This window comes from Monodon monoceros, unplaced genomic scaffold (assembly GCF_005190385.1).
Source record: "Monodon monoceros isolate NGI ecotype Baffin Bay Population unplaced genomic scaffold, NGI_Narwhal_1 Super_Scaffold_3, whole genome shotgun sequence".
Taxonomy (NCBI): domain Eukaryota; kingdom Metazoa; phylum Chordata; class Mammalia; order Artiodactyla; family Monodontidae; genus Monodon; species Monodon monoceros.
Window position 1 is genome coordinate 90489474 of NW_021703780.1, and position 24032 is coordinate 90513505.

Genomic DNA, 24032 nt, shown 5'->3' on the forward strand with positions numbered 1-24032 from the left:
TAACCTAAAAGGCATTGATCTGTTATACATCAGCCATCTAGGCATTCACTTTTTAAAAAATGTAATTGGATCCTATGCAGTCTTAGCCAGCTTGTCCACACATTAAAGTTTCTTTCTAAAGACTCCTTTTCCACAAACCTTCTACAACTTTCTTTTTAAGATTCAGATTCTGTTCTGTTTTTCCTCTTTCCTACTCTGAAATACCCAGTCTCACATTAGGACAAAATTACTTTCTTTTCCCTCAAAAAAATGCATCTCTGTTTCTCATTCCTTCTCTTACCAAAAACACAATCCTACTTTGCATGCATACAGAGATGTTGCCCTTTTTCTTTCTAATAGCATTAAACAGTTGTGAACAGTCTGTTACTGACAAATTTATGAATACATTTCATAATTCTTAAAAGTATATTTTCCTCATAGTACATTTCCAATGTGACACAAAACATGTTTACCATTAGACCAAAATATCTTTAGTTCCTCTGCTAAAGGAAGCCAAAAATGTATAAACCTGTTTTTACTAATGTTTCAGTTTTTTATTTGGAGATAATCTAGATATTCAGTAAATTTGACTTAACTCATCATTTAAATTAACTTAGCAAAACCTCAAGGTTACAAGTAACCAAAAGACTTTGGCGAAAAGTTCACCTAGAAACTCTTATTCCATTTACATCTATTACATCTTTAAACCACTTGTTCTTAATAATCATGTTTCGATTACCTGCAAAAGCTTCATTAGACATTATACAAAGGTAATCATCACCCTAAGTTATTTTTCTGGCCAACAAATTTTGTAGGAGATAACATGAACTTAATTAGTAAACCCAGATAGAATGAAAGGATTATATTTAATGCTGATAACTCTAAAGATATGCCTGTTTTAATTAAACCAAAAACCTTAAACTAGCTTTTATTTACTAAAGATTAATCCTACATTATGAGAGCTTGAATTTGAGTTATGTTTTTATATTTCCAAGAGCTTTAGGAATCTTTAATTTATACAAGCACTTAATTCTCTTCAAGCCAATCAAATAGAGCTCTTCTACAAATCATTTATAGTAATATCATCCAGAGGTAGAAAACACCATATATCTACAACACATATACATAGATACACATAAACATATAGACAGACACAAACAGACACCTTTTAACTTCTATTTAAAAATTTTAGCCATGAATCAGACATAATAATACAAAATTCACTAGTTATAAACATGGTTGGATCCAAATTACGTTTCTGGCAGCTGGAAAAATTTAAAGTTACCTGCTCAGGTAGCTAAAGCTTTTTTTTTTTTTTAATATTTAAAAAGAGGGTCAAAGATAGAACCTTAAGAACGTCTGTATTTAACAGAGGACTGCAGAAAACTCAGCTAGGAAGAAAGACTGAGAAAGCATGATCTTTATTAATTTTTTTTTTTTTTTGGCCACATCACATGGCTTGTGGGATCTTAGTTCCCCAGCCCAGGCCTTGGCAGTAAAAGTGCTGAGTCCTAACCACTGGACCGCCAGGGAATTCCCTAAAGCTTTTTATTAATAGTAGTGAAGAAGACACTTAAGATTTTCAATTTGCCTAAGTTTCAAAATAACCTTTCTCCCTTTACTTTTTTCCTTCTGATAAGAATTACCTCCCTGAAGTTTTCATTTCAAGGAGATGGCCTAGATAAGAAGATAAGAGTTCTAGGCGAAGACCAGGTAGAACATTTACATCTCAAAGGCACAGAGAAAGAATGCAGGATCCTCCAATAAGGACTTTTGTTCCCTAGGACCAGAATTTTTACACCTACAAGTTGTTTGCCTTTGGAATGTTTCAGTAAATCTTTTCACAAAAGCTTCAGAAGGTTTTTCTTTCCATCTGGGTACATAGTTTTCTTTTAGCTTAGGGGAGAAGGCTTTAAAAAAATTTTTTGTCTATCAGGCTCTGAATATCAGCTTCACATTTGGCCAACTTCTGATGACAGAGCTACTTAAAACAAAACAAAACAATCCTTTCAAATATCTTGTTACTTTTTAGCCTGGACAAACAGTAAATAATTAAATAATTTTGGCAATATTGAGTAATTCCCCTTCAAGAGGTGTCCCCAAAAAGGATGCAAAAGATATTTTCTTTTCCTCTGTCTACCTGGTATTACAGACAGAGATTCAGGAGAGCAGACTCTGGTAAGAATTCTCACCCTTTACTGACTTCTGCCAGTTTTTCCAGGATACAACATGCCGGCTATGAATAAGGGTTCAAAGTACAGAGTATAGCTATGATATCCACCAGAACTTGGCAAGATTTTTTTTAAATTTTAATTTCAGTTTTCCCTTGGCTGTTTAAAAGTATTACTGGTAGCAGTTTACCAGAGCGTCCCTCAGAGGCCCATCAGCTCTTGAAGGGGCCCACATGGGGGCCCTCCTTTAGGGGGACAAATGGGAGCATTTGAGATGATGCTGAAGACTTTTCATAGAGCCTTTGAGAACTTTTCTTCCCAGTGCCCCAGCTGATTACAAGAGAGACATCAGTCCCTGGGCCAGCATTTTGATGTTGCTTATGAGGGTGTGATGTAGAAGGCCCAGGTGTTGTTTTGGGTGCCAGGACCTAGAGCTGTTGCAGCTGTAAGGCCAATAGCTTAGCAGATTTTTGCTTGTGGTCTTGTTCCAAAATATTTGCAAAGTGCTCAGCAATGGTCATGAATTCAGTCAAACCAGCAGCCTTCCGTCCTATTTTCTGCCCTTTTATTAGTCCATTTATCTCAGGAGAGAATTTCTCTCTCTTTTTTTTTGCGGTAAGCGGGCCTCTCGCTGTTGTGGCCTCTCTCGTTGCGGAACACAGGCTCCAGACATGCAGGCTCAGCCACCATGGCTCACGGGCCCAGCCACTCCATGGCACGTGGGATCCTCCCGGACCGGGGCATGAACCCATGTCCCCTGCATCGGCAGGCGGACTCTCAACCACTGTGCCACCAGGGAAGCCCCAACTCAGGAGATAATTTCTTTACAAACAGGGCACCTAGAGCACATTGAGTGACCTCGTTTATTGAATGAAACCTGGAATGTCTTAGGAAAAGAGCTTCCAGACAGACTTTAAAATCTGCAACAGATTCATCTTTCTTATGTTTACATGTTTGAATAATAGACCAACCAATGTGGGTAGGGAAGACTTTAGGAATGGCTTTTAAAAGATTGGTTGCTATTTCTTGAGCTTTATTTTTTGGTCCATGAGGGGACCATGTTGAACACTGAGGATCTCCTCCTCAGGGTTATGTCATTATGCTTCGCACATCCATTTTTTGGCTTCATCAGGTCCTACCAACATGTGCACAAGCTGACAAAGATCTGACAACCCAGGGTCATACACCCTGATAAAAACTCTAAACTCTTCAGAAAAGTTTTGGGAATCCTCCCTAGGTTTAGAAAATTCTTTAACTACTGCCTTTAGTTCGGTGTGTAAAAGAGGAGTGAAAGATACCTAAAGAGGATCTCCTGAAACCTCAGGTGGTGTTATTTTAAAAGGCAACTGTTTAATAGTCTCTTTGCAGTTGAAAGGCAGTTTAGGTGGAGGATTAGTAGAATATGAGCACCCTGGTAAAGGATAGAGGGGAACAGTAGGAGTTATGTCAGTTTTATTGCTTTTGTTTTGAAACTGAGCAGGACCCTGTGGGGCTCCTGGGCATGGAAGCCTTTCTGTGTCCCCTGTTTCTTGTTTGTAGGGAACAGACTCCAGCGTCCATGACCTTCCCTGAGTTCCAAAGGGCAGATTCAAACAGTTGAATCAGGGAAGGGAGGGGATGCAGAGACAAGGGAGGAGCAGTCAAGAAACAATAGTGCAGCCTTGGGGCAGGGTCCTGGTTCTCAAGGGATACACATAACAATATCTTTAAGCTCTTTATAGAACTAAAACTCCCAAGAATGGAAGATGTCAGCATTCTTAATTCCAGAGAAGATCACCTGAGGCCATATTAAAGGAACTAGAGAAGCTCATCAAGAGATTACCTGAGACCAGGCTAAAGGAGTGCAGGCCCTGCACATACCCTAATCTTATCAGCAACCCCACCCTTGAACAATTTTGCTATAAAAACTTCCCACCAAATCCTCCCAGGTTGGGACCCACAGTTTTCGAGGGCAGGAGCCCGCTGTGTCCCCCTTTGCCTGGCAAAGCATTAAAGCTCTTCTCTTCTACTTTACCCAAAACTCTGTCTCTGAGATTTGATTTAGCACAGTGCACAAAGGCTGAGTTTTCAGCATCAGTTTTAGGTACCTCTTGGGTCTTTAATTTTCCATTAGTCTTTTGCAACAAATTTTTCACTGAGGCTATTTTGGAATCTTGAAGCCTTTTGGATGTTTCTGCACACCAACTAAAAGAGGTATCCCATTCTGTTTGTTTAATTCAGGAACGCTTGCTTTCAACTGCACTTCTTAAATGAACAATCTTGTCTAATTGGAACATTCCCCATAATGGCCATTGTAATACTAGATTGCCTTTAGTAAGATTTTGCCATTTTTGTAGATATTTATAGCTTCTGGGACCATAGTTCTTAGACATAAAATAAGCACCTGTGCCAGAGATGGCATGCCCAACTCTTTGGAATTTAAGCATTCCATTTTGTTATCGTTAATTTATTTATTTATTTTAGCTAAAACTTTGGGTCTCTTGGAGCCAAACTAATACCTAAAAGGGATGTGCCTCTGGGTTGGGAAACTGTAATGTTTTGCAGTGTACCTCATTGCACAGAAATTTTCTTGAGACTGGCAGGTCAATGTCAATCTAACCCATTCCATGACCAACCTAACCTAACATGGGTGTGTTAGGGGTGAGCACTCTAACACCTTTTAATTGCTTGACATTTCTGTGGCTTTCTGGCTTCTGAGATGCCCATTAGCAATAGCCTCTACTTCATGTGCACATTAACATACCAGCATTATCACTGAGATGTTACTGTTGAATGGCCAATAGAAGGCCCTGTGTACACCAACAGCGGTTCCCATGGAACTGGGGGCTGGGGAAAGAACTGAACCAGCAGATCCCAAAGAAAGGGAACGGCAGGCTGACTCCAGACAAATGAGGAACTCCAGACTAAACTGCCAGCAGTTCCCAATGTGGAATCTAGGGACAGAACCAAAGGCTGAGGTTTTCCAATCAAATGGAAAACTGTGGACTGAACCAAAGGCTAGGGTGTTGGGTTCTGGATGGGACCATCTGCTCACTCATGCTGACCTGCCCTGTACTGCAAAGCCAATTAGATCAGGAGCTTGACACAAAGAGAACAGAGCTCAGAACCAAGAAGAACTTACCCACAGCCCTCAGAAACGGTGAGAAAGACAGAACTCAGAAGAGTTTGCGGTTACTATGCCTCTGTTTCTCATTGTCCCTGAAGCCACTGGAAGTCTCCTTCGACTCCACCATTGTCACCAAGTCTGTTAAAAAACAAAATTCAACGGAGTAAATTTGAAGATCTAATTTGCTGAATTTCATGATTCATGAATCGGGCAGCATCCCATCTTAGCAGATAGAAAGGAGCTCTAAGGAGCTGTACAAAATGAAAACTTTCATAGGCAGAAGGAGGCAGGGCAAGGAAGCTATTCTAGTGAAGAAAGGATTGTTTCAGGCAAGGTCACCTTCCTTTGGGGAAAGCCAGGGGGCTTTCAGGCAGATTACCTCATTAATACTGACCAGATAATTCCAGATTGACTGATTAAAGGTCACATTCCTGGGAGAGGCTGAAACTGCAATTAGGTTGGGTATGAAGTCTTGGTTTGCTGACTTGGGACTTAGCACAGGCAACTCCGTTTTGGGCCTGTTGTTTCTTTTTTTGACATTTCAACTGTGTTTTCTCAGACTCATGGCACAGAAAGATTTCTGCCCACTTTACATGGCAAAATGTATATATCTATCCTGTCTCTGTCACCTTTCCTTTCCCTTAAATTTGCACATGGCAAGGAAATCACGCAGATAAAGGGATTAAGAGGCAATAACTTAGGTAAGGGGGGAGGTTTCAAAAGGATATGATCTGAGCTGGCTCCTATGATCGATATAAAAATAACATTCATCATGGTAGACCTGCATTTTAAAAAACACATAAAAAAAAATATTTGCTGCATATTTTATCTCCGGGGCCTGACAAAGTAACCGCAGCACTTTGTGTTCCCAAAATTCGACCATGCTAAGTTCTAGAAGCTTTTAAAAGATACCCAAGACATAAAAAGTTCACACCTGCACTTGGAGTTCAACCAATGAAAACATTTAAAGAGAATTTCCAGGGCAATACATGAAGCACAAATGACGAAGCTTAATGCAGACCAGCACATGTATATGAAATTTCTTATTTTTAAGCCAGGGTAGTATGTTTTCTTAATTGAAGACAGAAAATTTTTAAAATACTGCATTTCTTCTCTGTGCTAGGCATGTGTACTATCTCATTTAACCTATTCAAACACACAGAGGGTAGGTATCTATACAATACCTGCTTCTCTAGATGAGGGAGCTGAGGTTTGGAGAGGTAATTAATTTGTCAAGGGTTATCACAATACCAAGAGCTAGGGCCAGAGTCACATCTGCCCTCTTAAACCCCACTCCAGACCACTTTGGACCACATCACAGCTACCTCCCAGCACAGAGTTTCTCATTTTAGATGCAGGGAGTTAAAGTCCTCCAAGGTAGAGAGGCTGCCTAATAGTGGATATAAAACCTGTTAGTATGACCAGCTCACTCTGGTCTAGACTGACCTTTCTGGTTTTGGGCACCAAAATATTGCATCCTGGGAAATCACTCAGTCTCTGTTTGAAAAAGAAAAATTTTGTGCACCAGCAAACCCCTCAGTTGCAGGCAAACTGGGACAGTTGGTCACCCTACCTGTGGTTTTCCCACATATGTAGGGGCAGAGTCAATCCTAACATCTGCTTCTTCAGCATCATTCTCCCATGTGCCCACCACAGCCTACATCTGATCCCCTAGGGCCTAGCCAAAGCTCAGAGCCAAAAATAGCCCCTAAACATCATAGAAACTCAACATATATTTGCTGAATTTGTGTCCATGTTTGTCTAGCCTCCCAGTTCATGGACTATGGTGTTTTGCCTCTAGTCAATGTTCATCAGTGTTTACTGAATCGTATATAGATGAAATCAGTCTGTAATAAACACTAATGGAAATCTTAAAGAAATAAAGAAGGTTCCAAGCAAGGGAGAGCTCTGTGTCTACAACTTGATGATGGTAGAGGACTTGGGGGTCAATTAAACATTTATGAATATCACATCTCTCTCTGCTAGAAGATCAATTGGTGGAGCACATTTCCTCTCCTGGGCATCAGTCTCCCCAAATCACTGCTCGACTGCCAACACCAGCTGGGCTTCCAAAGGAGCAAAGGTCAAGGTAGGTGCTCCAAAGACTGTTCTAGAAAACATTTCTCATGTCTCAGGCAATGTGCTAATAATTAGCCCATTTAATACTTGCAACATGACACCGTTACTATTATTATTCCCATCCTATGGATAAGTAGATTAAAGCTTCTAAAGGGTCTGAATCCAGAAGCCAAGCTCTTAGGCACAAGGACATAGTACGTTCCATGTTATCATACAGTTGATGGATATGCCATGTGTAATAATGTGGTACCTCACTGATTTCTGTTGTCTTTGGGGTGTCCAGATAATAACCAGAATAGTTATTTTCTGGTAAATGACAGATGTTAGGGAGTAAAAGATAATGTAAACGGATCTTTGTATATTTAAGGTAGATTAAGTTTGCTTGTTCTTTCTTCTGATTTTTGAAACTTTGTGCTGGGAACTTATAGATCTGAACCTGTGCCAAACACTGTAAGCAGTTTTCCTATACCTACGTCTGCAAGTATTTGCAAACTTAAAAATGCTTCCCTCGAAAGGTCCTAAATATGCCCTTCTGAAAAAAAAAAAATCCCGTGCAATGTCTTTTTCAAATGTCCCTCCTTTCTTTCCCTTGCCCTCCCTTTTCTCTCCTTTTGTGTGAATTGGATGTTCTTGTACCAATATACCTAACTGAGGGAATCAAGCAAAATGTAAATGTAGGTGAAGCCATACTCCTTGAGTATAATATCCTTAACTACTCTAATTATAGAGAATATATTGGAATTGGCTGAATCCTACAGGAAATAATTCTTTAAACTTCTCTAATTTAACCTTAGAAATGCATAGAATCAAGAAATTTTAACACTAGAGAGAATCTTAGAAATAATCTAGTCTGGTGGTTTTCTACCTTTGGTCTACAGAGCCCTGGGAGCCTGATTAGCGAGTGACCAGCCAACAGGGTCCCATCAGCATCAAGGAACAGTGACAGGTAACGGTCAAAGAGGGGCTCCTGCTCACCTTCAATGAGCACCGATGGCATGTGTTGTGAGCTGACCCACCCAGCACGTATTGCAACCCCTTTCTAGCTGGCCTCCTGTCCTGCACAGTGCCTGGGTTCAGTCAAGCAACACACAGGTACAAGTGAGCTACGTGAAAAGGCAGCCATAGGCTGGGGGTTCAGATCTTCTGGCAAGGACAATGGCAGCATCATTAGGCAGAGCTGTGTAGAGTTTCTGGATTCCAGTCTATAGTGTGGTAGGTATCAAGTGATGGGCAAGTGACAATGTGGCTTCCACCAGAATAGGGGCATGGTGGAAAATTCTCTAGCTGCTTTGTTCCTGGATGGGCAATATGCATGCCCAGCTGTCCAGCCTTCCAGAGACCCTGTAGGCTTACTTGTATCTTTTATTAATCTCTTCCTACCTGAACTACCTACAGTAGATTTGGTGGTTGCAACCAAAAACCCAGACAAATTTGCTTTTATGTCTTGATGTAGTGTTTCCTTATGATTTTATTTAACCAAAGAATTCTGGGAGGAAGAAAATGTGACAACTACAGATTCTATCAGCTGTCTCTCAGTTCTGATTCTATCAGTACTCTTACATACAAAGAACTTGGGGTTCAGAGAAGAGAAGTGAAACTATTAGTGGTAAAGCTGAGTTTAGAATTCAATTCTCATGATAGGCTCACCAAGTGATGTTCCAGAAAGTGACCTTGGCAAACCAGATCCCATTCAATTGCCCAGTCCTTAAGAATCACCTAGGTGGGACTTCCCTGGTGGCACAGTGGTTAAGAATCCGCCTGCCAATGCAGGGGATGCGGGTTCGAGCCCTGGTCCAGGATGATCCCACATGCCACGGAGCAACTAAGCCCGTACGCCACAACTACTGAGACTGTGCTCTAGAGCCCGGGAGCCACAACTACTGAAGCCCTGGAGCCACAACTATGGAAGCCCACGCGCCTAGAGCCCATGCTCTGCAACAAGAAAAGCCACCGCAATGAGAAGCCGGCGCACTGCAACGAAGAGTAGCCCCCACTCGCCGCAACTAGAGAAAGCCCACGCACAGCAACTAAGACCCAACGCAGCCAAAAATTAATAAATAAATAAAATCTACATTTAAAAAAAAAAAGAAAGAATCACCTAGGTGGCCTTTGGCTGGCCCTTCCTGCACACTTTTTAAAAAGCTCCAGTTTTACAAATTAAAATATTGTTTCCTTTTACATTTCAAAAGTTTTCAAATGTCCTGCTGTAGACTATCAAATCTTATTATTTTGTGAATGTCTCCATTATTCTAATAAAATGTGATTAGTATTCCTCAGATTTCTCCTTTCCAAAAGTATTAAGATATTTGGGGACAGTTCCTAGAATGCTACATCAATCTTTTTTTTTCAATTAAAAAAATTTTTCCCAAAAGGTGTATCTATGTCAATATGACCAACATGGTGCAGGTCTTTCAGATTATAGTACTGTATCACAGATGGAATCTGAGATTATATACTATAGCATAGCTAAGAGCATGAGTTCTGATATCTGGGGCATATTATCTACCCTTGTTAAGATCTCAATTACCCTATCTGAAAAAAACAAGAGTGATAATCATACCTACCCGTCTCATGGGATTGTTGTAAGAACTACGTGGAATCCATGCAAAAATCGCACCATGCCTAGCACATAATATATGCTTAATAAGAGTTAGCTGCTATATTTTTCTTCTTCTCCTTCTCCTCCTCCTCCTTCTTCTTATTAAAACAAAATCTTAACTATGATAAGGAAAATTCCAGAGAAAATTGCTTCCTGTCTTCCAATCCCAAACTCCTTTCAGATTTCAAAAGGAACTGCCCCAGAGGGCATTTAGTTATTTGTCCCAGAGTCTGCTGGTAACTTTTTTTCTGCCCAGGAATGAGGGTGAAGGGAAAAGGAGCAGCTGGCCGACACACTCCACATTAGAGCCCACCCACGTCATGCAGGCTGTCACAGTCTGTGGAAGCCTCATGCTGGAAGCCCATCTCTCAGAGGACCTTCCATTTTCCCGGCATCATGAAGAAAAAGGCTGACATATTCCAGAGTTTGCAAAGTGCTTCGCTGAAGAGTTTGACTTGATCCAAAACACCGCCTTCTGAGGACGCAGGCGGGACAGATGTCTTTACTCTGACTTTTCAGGGTGCACATTTAAGCTGGCAGATGGCACACTGGGAGGTACATGACCGGTCACTGGCACACTTATATCTTCTGTCTTTAGCCCAGGACTCTTTAGAGACTTATATACAAGTAACATTTGCATAATATATTTGAAGAGCCAATTCTAAATCAGTTTATAAATCATAGGTTGTACATTTCAAAACCAAACAGGCCAGTAATCTAGGTGTGTGAGTCAAGTCCAGTGTAAGGCAATAGGCAGGGTGGTTTCTGAGAGCATCTAAAATTCCCTGCCTCCCTGAAAACATTCACCTTCAAGAGTCGTTAATGTGCAGGCTTACTGTCACTCTTACACACTGCTGCTGGGAATAAAAAATGGTACCACCACTTTGGAAAACAGTTTGGCACTTTTTAAAAAGCAAAAAAAAAAACAAAAAAACCAACCCACCTACCGTATGATGTAGTCATTTCATGCTTGGGTATTTACCCAGGAGAAACAAAAGCATACATCCAGATAAAGACTTGAACACAATTACTCAGTGTAGTGTTATATGTAATAGGCAAAAACTGGAAACAATTTAAATGCCCGTCAACAGGTGAATGAATAAACATATTGTGGTATATCCACAATGGAGTTCTACTCAGCAGCAAATAACAAACTATTAAAACACACAACAACACGGAAGGACCTCATAATAATTATGCTGACTGAAAGAAATTCTAGAAAGTACAAATTAATCTAGAGAAAGCAGGTGAGTTTACTGAACCTAGGGATGGGCAGCAAGGAGGAGAGCACAGAGGGTAGGAAGGAAAAGAGTACAAGAAAGCACAAAGAACCCTTTGAGGGTGATGAATTTTTTCATTATCTTGATTGTGATGATGGTTTCATGGGTGTATACAGAGGTCAAAATTTGATACTATAAATATGTGCAATTTATTATATGGCAATTGTATCAGTTTGCTAGGGCTGCTATAACAAAGTATTGATACCACAAACTGAGTGGTTTAAACAACAGAAATTTATTTTTCCATAGTTCTGAAAGCTAGAAGTTCATGATCACGTTGTAGCTTCTTAGGGCTGTGAGGGGGAATCTGTTTTGTGACTTTCCGCTACCTTCTGGTGGTTTGCTGACAAACATTGGTGTTCCTTGGCTTGTAGAAGCATTACCCTGACCTCTGCCTTTGTTTTCACTTAGTGCTCTGCCCATGTGCATGTATGTCCAAATTTTCCCATTTTATAAGGACTCAGTCATTTTGGATTAGGGGCCCACCCTACTCCAGCATGACTAATCTTAACTAATTACATCTGCAATGACCTTATTTCCAAATAAAGTCACATTCTGAGGTCCTGGAGGTTAGAACTTCAATATATGAATTTGTGGAGACACAATTCAACTCATACTAGCAATTATATGTAAATAAAACTGTTTAGAAAAAAAACAAAAAAACCTACCAAACCAGTTAAACTCAAATTCCACCATCAATTCTATGTAAGAGTTGAACTTTTCCCCTTTTTTTCCGTACAATTAAGTCAACTTTTTAAGTGTGAACATGGTATTCATGCTCTCTCTCTTTCTCTCTCTCTCTCTCTCTAGTTTAGACTACTCCATGTTGTGGGGTGATCCAGTTCTCTTATCCCTTTTTCTTCCTCCCCTCACTTTTCAACTCATGAAATTTCTCAGGAACCTTCTTTCTTGGAATGTGCTGAGACATCATGTGGCCTTTACCCAGTGAGAAGACATCATTCCTACATCGAAACCACCCCGTTTTCCTCTCATTAGTTCCAAATACTTTAAGTGGTACTGTTTGGCATGAACGTGATCATAAACACAAACATAAACACAAGCACTGGCACTAGATGGCATTTTTCTTCGTTCAATTATAAGGATGCTATTCAAATGACTCAGAATATGCTTATATTAATTTTTCAGATTATTATTGGAATTCAAACAAATAACATTTTCTTATAGCAACCTAGCAGACTCCTGAGAGTGTATCCACAAAATCCTTGGGGGCCTAAGGATCCCAGTTAAAGTTATACTACTGCTAGAGAAAGATTCCTGACCTAAATATCAAAGAACGAGATTTTAGGTTTAGTGCTCCTATTAACCAGCAGTGTGACCTTGGATAAGGGCTTAAATCCACCCAAACTTTCCAGATGCTCTTGAGGTACACGGAAATGTTAGCATTCTTGAGACTTGAGTTTGCTCATCTGTGAAATGAAAGGGTTGAGCCAGATTACCTCTAAGGTTCTTTTCAGCCCTCAAATCCTATGGTACTTGCTGAACTGAATTGCAATACAGCCTCATTTCTAACGACAAGCCTAAGTCACCACTTACATATCGCACATCTTTCTGTGGTTTTTTCTTCTCCCAAAGTCACAAAACTCAAAACTAAGTCCCTTTTCCAAAAGACTGTGTACAGTGCAAGGTGTGGGCAGGATACAGACTCAAGGGTACAATGTGAATCAAACTTCCGAGGAATAAGGATTTCATTAGATGATCAGTCTGGTAGGAGAGTAGTTAAGTTATCCATGAAAATGGAATACAGGCAATGTTTTACTCAGAAGAGGCTGTTAACATGCTCAGAGATATAAAGTGTGAATGTCTGTTATAAAATGGAGTACAGTAAAAAATGCAGACAAACTTGACAGAGGAAGGTGTTGGATGAAATGCAGGGAAATTCTGTGAGCTTCCGTGTTTCTGCAGGATGAGTATAAACCAGTTGTGTCTACTCTGCCTGACAATCTTTCTTTTATAGCCTGGTAGGCCCCTAGGACTAAAAGTAAATGTGGACATTAAATTTATGGTAATAGGGGCACTGAATTCCAGTGCAGTAGTCTCTAAGCATTTTCTTACGAGGAAATATTCTGAACTTCTTTAAAGTTTTATGGTTACTGAAAGAAAAAGGATGTCAATGAAAGAAGGAGTACAAGCTGCTATTGGGGCAGCTGACAGTCACCTCTCCGTGCTTTAAGTTCTCTGGGAACTTCGGGAAGGCAATATGGGGAGGGTAATCAGGTTAGCCATCCACCAAGAACGGTTTTCTTGTTTTTGTTTTTGCTGTACGCGGGCCTCTCACTGTTGTGGCCTCTCCCTTTGCGGAGCATAGGCTCCGGACGCGCAGGCTCAGCGGCCATGGCTCACGGGCCCAGCCGCTCCGCAGCATGTGGGATCTTCCCGGACCGGGGCACGGACCCGTGTCCCCTGCATCGGCAGGCGGACTCTCAACCACTGCGCTACCAGGGAAGCCCACCACCAAGAACAGTTTTAAGAGGAAGTGAGAGGAGAATATAGCCAATATTTATAACTATAAATGGAGTATAACCTTTAAAAATTGTGAATCACTATATTGTCCATCTGTAACATATACTATTATACATCAACTATACTTCAATTTAAAAATTTTATAATAGTTAAAAAAAGGAAGTAAGAATTGGAAAGCCCTGTCTAGCAGCTGTTCTATGTATGTTTTGTTTGCTGTAATTATGGCCTCTTCCTTGCTGTATGGCCCTGAGTCAGTCATGTGCTGGCCCTCCTACCTTGTCAAACTTGTTATGAGGACTAAGCAAGATGAGAACCAACAGTAAGAGAGATTGCTGTATTTCTAATATATGTTGCTCTATATTTAATACAGATCGCTGTGTGTTGCAAACTTTCTTCTGCTCTTAGGCACACACCTCATCTACCTTTGCCAGTTTCCCTTGCTATTCGGTGTAGCTATGTATCTGAGTGCTTGCCAATAGAACGTAGGTGGAGGTGATGTGAGCCATTTCTTAGCCTGGCCCATAAAATTTTCCCGTGTGGTCCTTTCTTCTGTCTTTCTTTCCCCATCCTCTGTGTGAATGGGAAGGAGTCTGCAGAAATAGAGGAAGAAGAATCAAAAGATGGAAGGAGCCTACGCCCTGAATGACCACGTGGAGGCCACCCAGCCAGGAAGAAACTCTGTTACACAAGTGTGAAATAAACTTCCCTTATTTAAGCTCCTGGGGTTCTTTATTTGTTCCAGCAGCTAGCATTATATTTACTAATACATTAATATTTAGTGAATGCTTGCTATATGTTAGGCACATAAACATCTCTTTAATCCTCACAAACCGCATGATATAGATGCAATTACAAAGAGGACTTAAATAACTTGCTCAAATCCATACAGGTTGTGCTGGAATATAAACCTTAGTAACATGAATAAAGAGCTCTAGCTTACAACTATTATAGTATATTGCCTCTTTCAATATAAGAAACATTACTAAGTGTATTACCTGGCACAGAGTAAGTACTTAATTTATGTTAATTTATGTTAGCTACTATTATACAGGCAAAAGAGAAATCAGAATGGAGAGCAAATAACTGAAAACAAACATATCAACTAAAATCTTTATAACATAGAAACAAAAAACCTAAATAATTCTTTATTTTTTAGTAAGGCCTGGCTGTCTAAAAATAAATAGTAATGAAAACAGAAAAAATTGAATATGTTAAATTGATGATCCAAGCTATAGTTTATGTATCCATAGTTCAATAACCAAAATGGGCATTTCTAATGAGTATGTTTACTATAACATATGTTTTAGCAAATAATTGATAAAGGCCTTATTTCTCACTAACAGAAGACTGGTGGAATGATACAGCCATAAAGCATTATAGTTTTAAAGACTTTTTAATAATATGAAGAAAATGCTCATGATATATGTGTTCTAATTATATAGAGACATTAATTTATTAATTGATTCAATTCATCCATTCAAAAAATGTTTACGGAGTACCGATTACATGCTGGGTGCTGGGCTAGGAGACGGCCATCTGGTCTCTGCCTTCAGACAGTATATAGTGTAGCTTTTTAGTGTAGGCTTCGTCAACAGACTGGCACAGTCCCTTTCTAGGGCTTAGTTTTCTTATGTGTAAAATAAGGAGGTTGGCTTAGATGATTGTCAAGGGCTATGTATGCAGCAATTAAATTAAGTGGAAATGGGATTCTTGATCCAGTCAGGCATAAGGACATTATTTGGTGTATGTGCAAGGTTATAACACAACTAAAGTTGCAAAAGTACCATAAACCTATCAATGTGAGTTATTTAGAACAATGAATCATCTTGGTTTGATCCAGACTAAGGGGTTTCTGAGATGTGAAACTTCTAGGACTAAAACCTGCAAAGTCCTAGGCAAACCAAGATGGTTGGTCACCTTAGTTTCATGTCAAATTATAAACTTAAATGCTAAAATAATTTTCATTAATAATAATCAAATTATTTTGCTAATAATTAATACATGATAATTACAGAAACCTTAATGAATAGTTTTTTTGTATTGGAATGATTTCACATGCAGTACAAAACTGAAAGAACAGGAAATATGAATATGTAGTAAAGTCATTCAACTGTCAAAAATTTTTAGAGAAGTACACATTTCATGTGAGAGTTAACAATGATCACAACAATCACATAATTATGAGCTTTACAGTCATCATCCTCTGAAAGCTTGGTGATGACTACAGTTTTGAAACTATAATCTTAATTCAGAGGCTGTAAAGAACACTATTAATATTTCAATTAGAGAGAGACATTTTCTTTATTATTATTTTTTTTTATTGAAGTATAGTTGACTTACCATGTTGTGTTAATTTCTGCTGCACAGAAAAGTGATTCAGTTATACATATAGATACATACTTTTTAATATTCTTTTCCATTATGGTTTATCACAGGATATTGAATATAGCTCCCTGTGTTATACAGTAGGACCTTGTTGTTTATCCATTCTAAACATACTAGTTTGCATCTGCTAACCCCAAACTCCCACTCCATTCCTCCCCCCTGCAATCCTTGGTAAGCATAAGTCTGTTCTCTATATCTGTGAGTCTGCTTCTGTTTCGTAGAAAAGTTCATTTGTGTCCTATTTTAGATTCCACATGTACGTGATATCATACGGTATTTGTCCTTCTCTTTCTGACTTACTTCACTTAGTATGATAATATCTTCATCTCCAGGTCCATCCATGTTGCTGCAAATGGCATTATTTCATTATTTTTTATGGATGAGTAGTATTCCATTGTATATATATACCACATCTTCTTTATCCATTCATCTGTCAATAGATATTTAGGTTGTTTCCATGTCTTGGCTATTGTGAATAGTGCTACTATGAACATAGGAATGCATGTAACTTTTTGAATTATTGTTTTGTCCAGATATATGTCCAGGAGTGGGATTGTTGGATCATATGACAACTCTATTTTTAGTTTTCTGAGGAACCTCCAAACTGTTTTCCATAGTGGCTGTTCCAGCTTACATTCCTGCCAACAGTGTAGGAGGGTTCCCTTTTCTCCACATCCTCTCCAGCATTTGTTATTTGTAGACTTTTTAATGATGGCCATTCTGACTGGTGTGAGGTGATACCTCATTGTAGTTTATTTGTACTTCTCCAATAATTAGCAATGTTGAACATCTTTTCACGTGCTTATTGGTCATCTCTATGTTTTCTTTGGAAATATGTCTAAGTCTACTGCCCATTTTTCAATTGGGTTGTTTGTTTTTTTGTTGTTAAGTTGTATGAGATGTTTATATATTTTGGAAATTAAGCCCTTGGAGAGGGATATATTTTCAACTTTTAAAAGTTGTGGCTTAAAATGGCATATTATAATTTTGTTCTTAAAATACAGATGTCCTTTTAAAGATTATTCTAAGATGATCACCTTCTAAAGTTTCACCTTTCTTTCTTCCCTCATTTACCACATAGACCAGTACAATTAGGCTAATATCAATTATAATGTTTCTTCAAACTGAAGCTGAAGAACCTCAAGGGGATAATGAGGGAACCCAAAGGAATTTGTAGTGTCTCAACAAGGCCAACTCCAGGGGCAAGAACTCCTCCCTACATCAACAGTAAGACCTGGCTCCCTTGGGAACTCTGGGGCCCTTCTATCCATTCCATTCTCCTCCAAAGCCTCCAAGTTTTCCGATATGTAAGAAATAAATATTTACTAATAAATTTAGGACCCCAGAACTGGGTGTGCTCACTAGGAGTAATTCAGATACATTTGAGGATTCTACAAAAGAAACAAATGAGTTTGGTTTAGTTATCCCTGTCTATTGACTGAGTGTTTCCTCTTCATTCATTCCAACGACAAGGGGCTTTTAAGTGTCAGTTGATAAAACAATCCTGAAACCACTTCGCAGAGTTACAAAATGGCAGTTCCTAAAATTTGAACCCATAAACCATTTAGGCAAGTCATCAAATTTCCAATGACTGAATCAAACTTCAGATTTCTTTATAAACGCTCTGCCTACATTTGTCCTCCTCTGTCCCACAGCAATCTTTCCAACACACAGCAATCTTCATGCTCCTCCACAACCAGGCCCCCTCCCCAACTCTGGCACATACATTTCTTCCTAATGATAATGCTCCTTCTGTCAGGAGCCAAATATATGCAATGGTCAAGGGGAAAGAGGCAGAGGTTCCGTTCTCACCCTTGCCTTGGGGAAGAAGGAAATTAGTTTAAATAAATGATATGGTGATTTAAAAAGAAATGAACAGTGGAGAGACAGAGTCTGTTTCTCTCACTGGAGCTGCTAGTGCTTTTAAAATATTCTGTCACCTGTGTCGGTTCTGTGAAATAATCATCCCACCTGTCTGACCTGATGTCTTGCTTTAGTCCTCACTACCTGGCTAATAATGCCTAGTGCTTCCACGTGTTGAATGCTTACTATATACCAAGACCTGCACCAAGTATTTTACAGGCTTACTCTTACTTAACCAGCACAACCCTTTGGGATAGATACTGCTATTAACCCTAATTTATAGCCAAGGAAACTAAGGCTTAAAGAGGTAAAGTGACTTACCCCAGAGGGACACAGTTCCTAAATTGCAGTGCTGGGATTTAAAGCAGTGTCAGCCTGGTTTCAAAGTTCATACCTTGGAGTCTAACTCAGTTTCTTCTTAGCTGGGCTTAAAAACCATTCTCATGAAGTCTCCTCCAAAACCTGGAGGCTGTTAGGTATCTTGCCCCCTGGGAAAAGGAATTCCAAACCACCAAGAATTGCTTCAACTGCTCCCCAGGACCTACCTCTGTAAAGCCCCACTGTGCAAGGTACAGCATTGTTTCCCCTCCTCTCCCAGAATAAACCTAAAGGAGACTCCCTAAGAAACCTGTGTTTTTTCTTTTCCTGATCATTCAAGTTCTGTTTCTACCAGAGGCCAACCTTCTTTCAGACAAACTCCAAGCTACATGTAATCAGCATGAGAAAGGGAGGAAGAGACAAAAGTATGGCTCTTGAGAAAGGTTCTAGACAAGTTATTTTGAAAGTTTTAAAATCTTCTTTTATAGGTAGCACCCTCCCACTCTAGTTGCAATGGGCCGTTTCCTATAGCTGTCCTTCTACTCTTCACTTACCTTCTTCCCTAAATCCTAATATCTTCTTTCCCTAGAGCCTTCTAAGGCACACTGTGACCCACTGGTATTTATATGACAGTTTCAGGATAATATAGAGTAAATGGACATATGAGAGCATCAAATATTTATCAGACATCTATGAAAGACACCAAGAAATTCTATAGGAATCAAGATTTAAGATTATTGTTGTTAAATTTCTACTATGTTTTCAAGGAATTCAAAAGATGATTCTATAATAATGAATGTATCCGTCCTAATTCCCCAGAAGTTCTAAGCTTGGACATCATGAGGAAATGTCACCACATTCTCTTGCGTGAAGTTGCTTGGCACTGAGAGGTTAATAATGCTCTAGCTTAAATCAGATCCCCCAGTAACAAGCACCAAGGGCCTCTCTGGAGTCTGGCTCTAAGCTGGCCACTTGGAAGATGAAACTCAGGTTCATGAGCAGTTTCCAAAAACCCGTCTCCACCTTGCTCTCTGACAGCCCCCTCTCCAAACAGACTATATTCTCAGCCCTCCGCTTATTTGAACACAACTTTCACACCTAACAAATCAGAAAGCTGTAATTACAAAGTTTCAGAGACGTTTTCTGAAAGCCTCCCTAAATAAGAAGCTGCTTCGCCGTTCATTTAAGTGCCATAATACTCTCTTTCCGCGGCAAGGGCTCAGACCAGTTCCTCGTGCACGTACACCCAGGCATGTATACCCAGGCATGTACACACAGCACAAGGAATCGCCACTCATTTTAGGAGGAAGGGTCAGATTTCATACTGAGACTTGGTTCTGTCGGGTTGAATTTTATCTGCTTCTCAGTCCCCGGAGCCCAAGTTCTACGTTGCACAGAGATCTGGCACCGTTGTGCCTAGCTGGCCTGGAGCGTGGGCTTTTTATTTTTTCTGGTGTGTCTTTTGCTAAGAAACGGCAATGTGTTTTGCCTGCCTAACCCAGCCGCAGCCTGTCGTCCCCTAGACAAAAAGCGGCAGCCCGCTGCTGCCTGCAGCGGCCGCGGCGGCGACGCAGGGAGGCCGGGCCACCTGAGACCCGCGGCGCTACGCCTTTGTTGGGCGGGCTACAGATGGTGCCCCAGCACTGGGTTGAGCCGGGGGCGGGCGTGGGGGGCCGGAGGGCCGGAGGGGGAGGTCGGGAAGGGGGTCGGGCGGGAGGGGAGGAGACCGTGGAGCAGCCAATCGGAGTGCAGCCCATCAGCTGACCGCTTTTGCTTACACCAGGTGCACGCCGGCTGCGGGGAGCACAAAGCCGGGCGCACCGAGGGCGCCGGCAACAAGCCGGCGAGCTAGGCGAGGCCAGTGCGTCCGCGCCTGCAGCGCCCTCCGGGCGGGGAGAGGGGCCGCCGGCGTCAGCCCGGGCAGCGGCATCCGCGCGGTGGCGTCCCTAGGCGCCCTGGACGCCGTCCTCCGGACCTGGACGCTCGCTGCCCCGCCCTCTGCACCCCACTTCTACCTTTTTTCCCAATCCTGACTGCCCCTGCCCCGGCCCCCGAGAGCCGGATTGAGCCCAGGCCCGCGCAGCAGCTTTTGCTTGTGTGGTTGCCTCGCCTCCTGTCTTGGTGTTCTGCCGGGAGCCCCCCAAGGAGCCAGTGCCTGTGGGTTGGGAGGGAGGCGCCGCTCAGCCGGTCCTCCTCCTCCTCTTCCTGCTGCCACCGCCGGTGCCTGGTCCGTGCGCACCCCGACACCCCCGCCAGCCGGGCCTCGGGGTAAGTGCGCTTGCCTAGCGGGGCAGCGGCGGGAGATATGGGCGGCAGCGAGGGGAAGTCGAGGCAAACTTGGCGGTGCGGCGGGCCGGAGAAGGGTCTGGGGAACCTGGGACAAGATCGCGGGCCTAAGGGGTACGAGGGGGCGCGGCTCATGAAACTGGGGAAAATGACGAAGTCGGGGAAACCGGAATCTAGTGACCTCCTTACTGAAAAAAATCACTGGGGTCGGGGAGAACGATACTTCGGAAGGAAGGCCGAACAGAAGCGAGCAAAAGGCATTGACAGGAGGCGAGCCTGCTAGATTTCAGGGACCGACGCGGGGGAGGGTGATGCCCGGGTATCCGGAGGAAGGAGGGCTGCTGGAATGTGAAATGGGGAAGGCAGCCGGAGCCGGAGAAGAGCGCGGAGAGGGGGCCCGGGGAGTTGGAAAGAGGACTAAGAGAAGGGGAAAGAAGGTGGCAGGCTGTGGAAAGAGAAAAGAGGAAGGATGTTTTGGCGGTGGCCTTGTAGGTAAAGAAAGGGACAAGGGGCGTAATTCACAAAGCATCGAGTGTACTGAAGTCAGGGTATTGGGAAGAATCTGCTCAACTGTCGCGCGGTCGAAGTGGGGAAAAGACCTCATCCTACACGTTTTGAGTCCAGAAGGGGTGGCAGCCTCAGGAGGCTTGCCAAGGACGCTGAAATGTCAGGGAAGCCTCGGTCCGCTCGAGGCACGGAGCCGGTGCTGGGTTCCCCGCGCGGCCGGGGTCGATGGCGAGGAAAGTTTGCCAGCGAGTGTCCTTTGTGCTGCGTGGAGAGGGGTGTGGGCAGCCGCCGACTCGGCACTTCCCAGGGCCCTGCAGCGACTACCTCCGCGGAGGGGAGTCCCTGCTTGGCAAGCCCAGGTAGAGTGGAAAGATCGAGTAGATGGAGGGGCGCGGCGCACTTGGGACTGGTGGGAAAACCCGTCCCAGGACGGTTGTGAGGGAGCCGGCCTGCCTACTCGCACTTGGAGGTTTCGGCGGTGGTACCTGCTCTGGGAGACAGAGGGGGACCTTGACTGCTGGGTTCACCGCTGTAGCCACAGTGCCTGGAACTGAATGAATGAATGAATGACCGGGGTGAGAATGGTTTTGAGGCATCCGAACCACAGAGGAAAAGGCCACGGGTCCAGGAAAAGAGACCCTTTTCTAAATCTCATGCCACCATTAGCATTAGCATTTTCACTCCCAGACCCAGAAAATAAAGAAAAAGTGGAATTCAGTGAGGGGACAGGTATTACTGACTTGAGCTGTTGCTTGTAGGATTTTTTTGAAAGACAGTATGTTGTTTTGTTTCGCAATTTGCCTTGCCACGATGGTCTAAAGAACTAATATTACCCGAATATGCTCATTACTTCATTTTTAAGAGCTAGGACTGGAGAACTGGAAAGTTCAGGAAGGTACTTGGATCAGTGTAAGTCTAGAGTAAAAGTGGTGTTGTTGGCTCCAGGGCCATGTGTGTCCCAAAGTCTCTGATTCGCATGCAAATGTGAGCGAATCCTGGCAGATGTCTGGCCTCATCCATTCACATGAAGGAATTTGAAAAGACAAGGAGTCTTTAGTTAACAATAGACCTTAAGAAAATGGAATAAAGGCGCAGTGAGTTTTTCTCTTTGGGAATTCCAAGGCGTGCTGACACCTTTATTCAGGAGCCAAATTCCCTGAGTGCTATTGTACTGAAAGCCTCAAGTCCTGCTTGCTCTTTACCTGGCTGTGTGTTTTTGTGCAATTTCAAGCTGGATGTTCTGAACTAGTGAGCAAAATGGTTATATGAAGCAGACAGTAACTTAATTTCACTTCTGGTGGTTTCAAGTAATTTCTGAATTGACCCCTCAATTTTTATTTAGAGTTTCTTCTCTTTTTCTTTTAGTAATCCTACCTCCTGCTCACATTTGCTCTCCATCCTCAGAAATATACAATATAGGAGAAGATAGTTGTAGGTGACTAACAGGAAGGAATCTCTCATTAGAATGTCCATAGTCCAGTCAAAATCATTTTAGTAACAAGCACCAAACTTGTAGAACTGCAGGTGATGAAACCATCACGTTCCTAGTCACCTGAGGGATTTTCGGGTCACAGGACAGAACAATGAATAGCGAGGCAGTCATGCAATAGACCCCAAAACAGGGACATTTCTGCCTTGTCTAAGAGTAGCTAACAGACCACTGCACTGCTCACCTCCTGGCACTGATCAACCGGTGAACAAAAGGCGGGCAGTGTGGGCCACACGTGAGTCCCAGGGATTATACCTACTGACAGGCCAGCCCAGTGGCCTCTTCTTTTGTCAGTCTCAAACACTGTTGAAGGGAAGAAGAACCTATTCACTGAACAGCGTTTGCCACTGTATGCTATATATTCACTGAAAGGGACATTAAAATACAACCAAAAAAACAAGACAACATTGTTTTGAGGACTCAGTGGGGTGGGGGTGGGGGATGGGTAGCAGATGTTAGTCTGCTGTTTTACATGTTTCCTTAAGTTATTTTCGCTGGCTCAGTGACTTTTTTACACATAAAGCAGTACTTTCCCAGGAGGGGAAAAATGAATTGAGTCAAATTTAAGTAAGAAAATGTTATAGCCAAGATTACATTTTCTGTCTTAGAGCTATCTAGAAGTCAGAAAGTAACAAATCATTATAATAAACTCTTATGTGACTTAAGCCTGGGATTTTGTCTTTATTATGGACTTGAGGGCTACCTGTACAATGCAGTTGACATTTCTAAACTAGGCAATAAGCCATTTTATTGTAAAGTTATCATCTAGGTATTTTTGAAATAAATGTAAGTTTAAAATGACCAAAGCCTCATATTTTGTGAGAACTTACTTCGGTTGTTACCTGCCTGTGTGAAATCTTTGTTCTGCAAGTCTAATGAAAGGGAAGATTAGGGCTTACTCCTTGGTAAATAAAAGTAATAAAGTACTTATTATTAGAAAAGGATCACTCTGCTAAATAAAATCTTAGACCGGATCCAAGTGCCGACTCTGGTTCTGAACAATAATATAGGTAGTTCTGGGCAGTGTCTGGAATTCCCAAAAAGCAGGGAAAAACTCAACCATTGATTTCTCTCTGGTTAGACCCTGCTAAGGCTAGCTTTTTGACCTGAACTGTTAGAACAATTATCACATATTCTAAACCAGTGACACTCATGGGAACAAACCCAGTAGGTACTAAAGAAAATATGTCTCTACAGAATTATAATGCTACTTCCCAAGCCAGTTGGGCATGATTATAAATAATTAGAATGGCGGACTTTTTAATGTCACCATAAATAAGCTATGAATAAAGTATGGTAAATTATAGGACCTGGGTGTCACTTTTTACTAGACTTTCATAATGCTTTCTTATAATTTATTTTTAAGCTACAAAATAATAGTTCTTTGAATGATTTGCTTGAGCACTAATGTAAGCTTGCCCAAATATTGTATTAAACTTTTCAGAATTATTATGCTGAACACCTATTTTGGGTTAAGGCAATCTGGAGA

The 24032-nt window shown here is 41.7% G+C and overlaps 2 protein-coding genes across 6 annotated transcripts in view; one reads left to right on the forward strand and one right to left on the reverse strand.

The window, feature by feature from the left end:
* Positions 1-24032, reverse strand: part of CRBN (cereblon) — a 950388-nt gene that overhangs the window by 539707 nt on the left and 386649 nt on the right. For all 5 annotated transcript variants that reach the window (XM_029241884.1, XM_029241885.1, XM_029241886.1 and 2 more), the window contains one exon: positions 5272-5394. The gene's annotated coding sequence lies outside the window, so the exon portion shown is untranslated. The remainder of the gene's footprint in view (positions 1-5271; positions 5395-24032) is intronic.
* The window catches only part of LRRN1 (leucine rich repeat neuronal 1), a 37158-nt gene continuing 33188 nt past the window's right edge, over positions 20063-24032 (forward strand). Inside the window, exon 1 of the mRNA XM_029241882.1 lies at positions 20063-20529. The gene's annotated coding sequence lies outside the window, so the exon portion shown is untranslated. The remainder of the gene's footprint in view (positions 20530-24032) is intronic.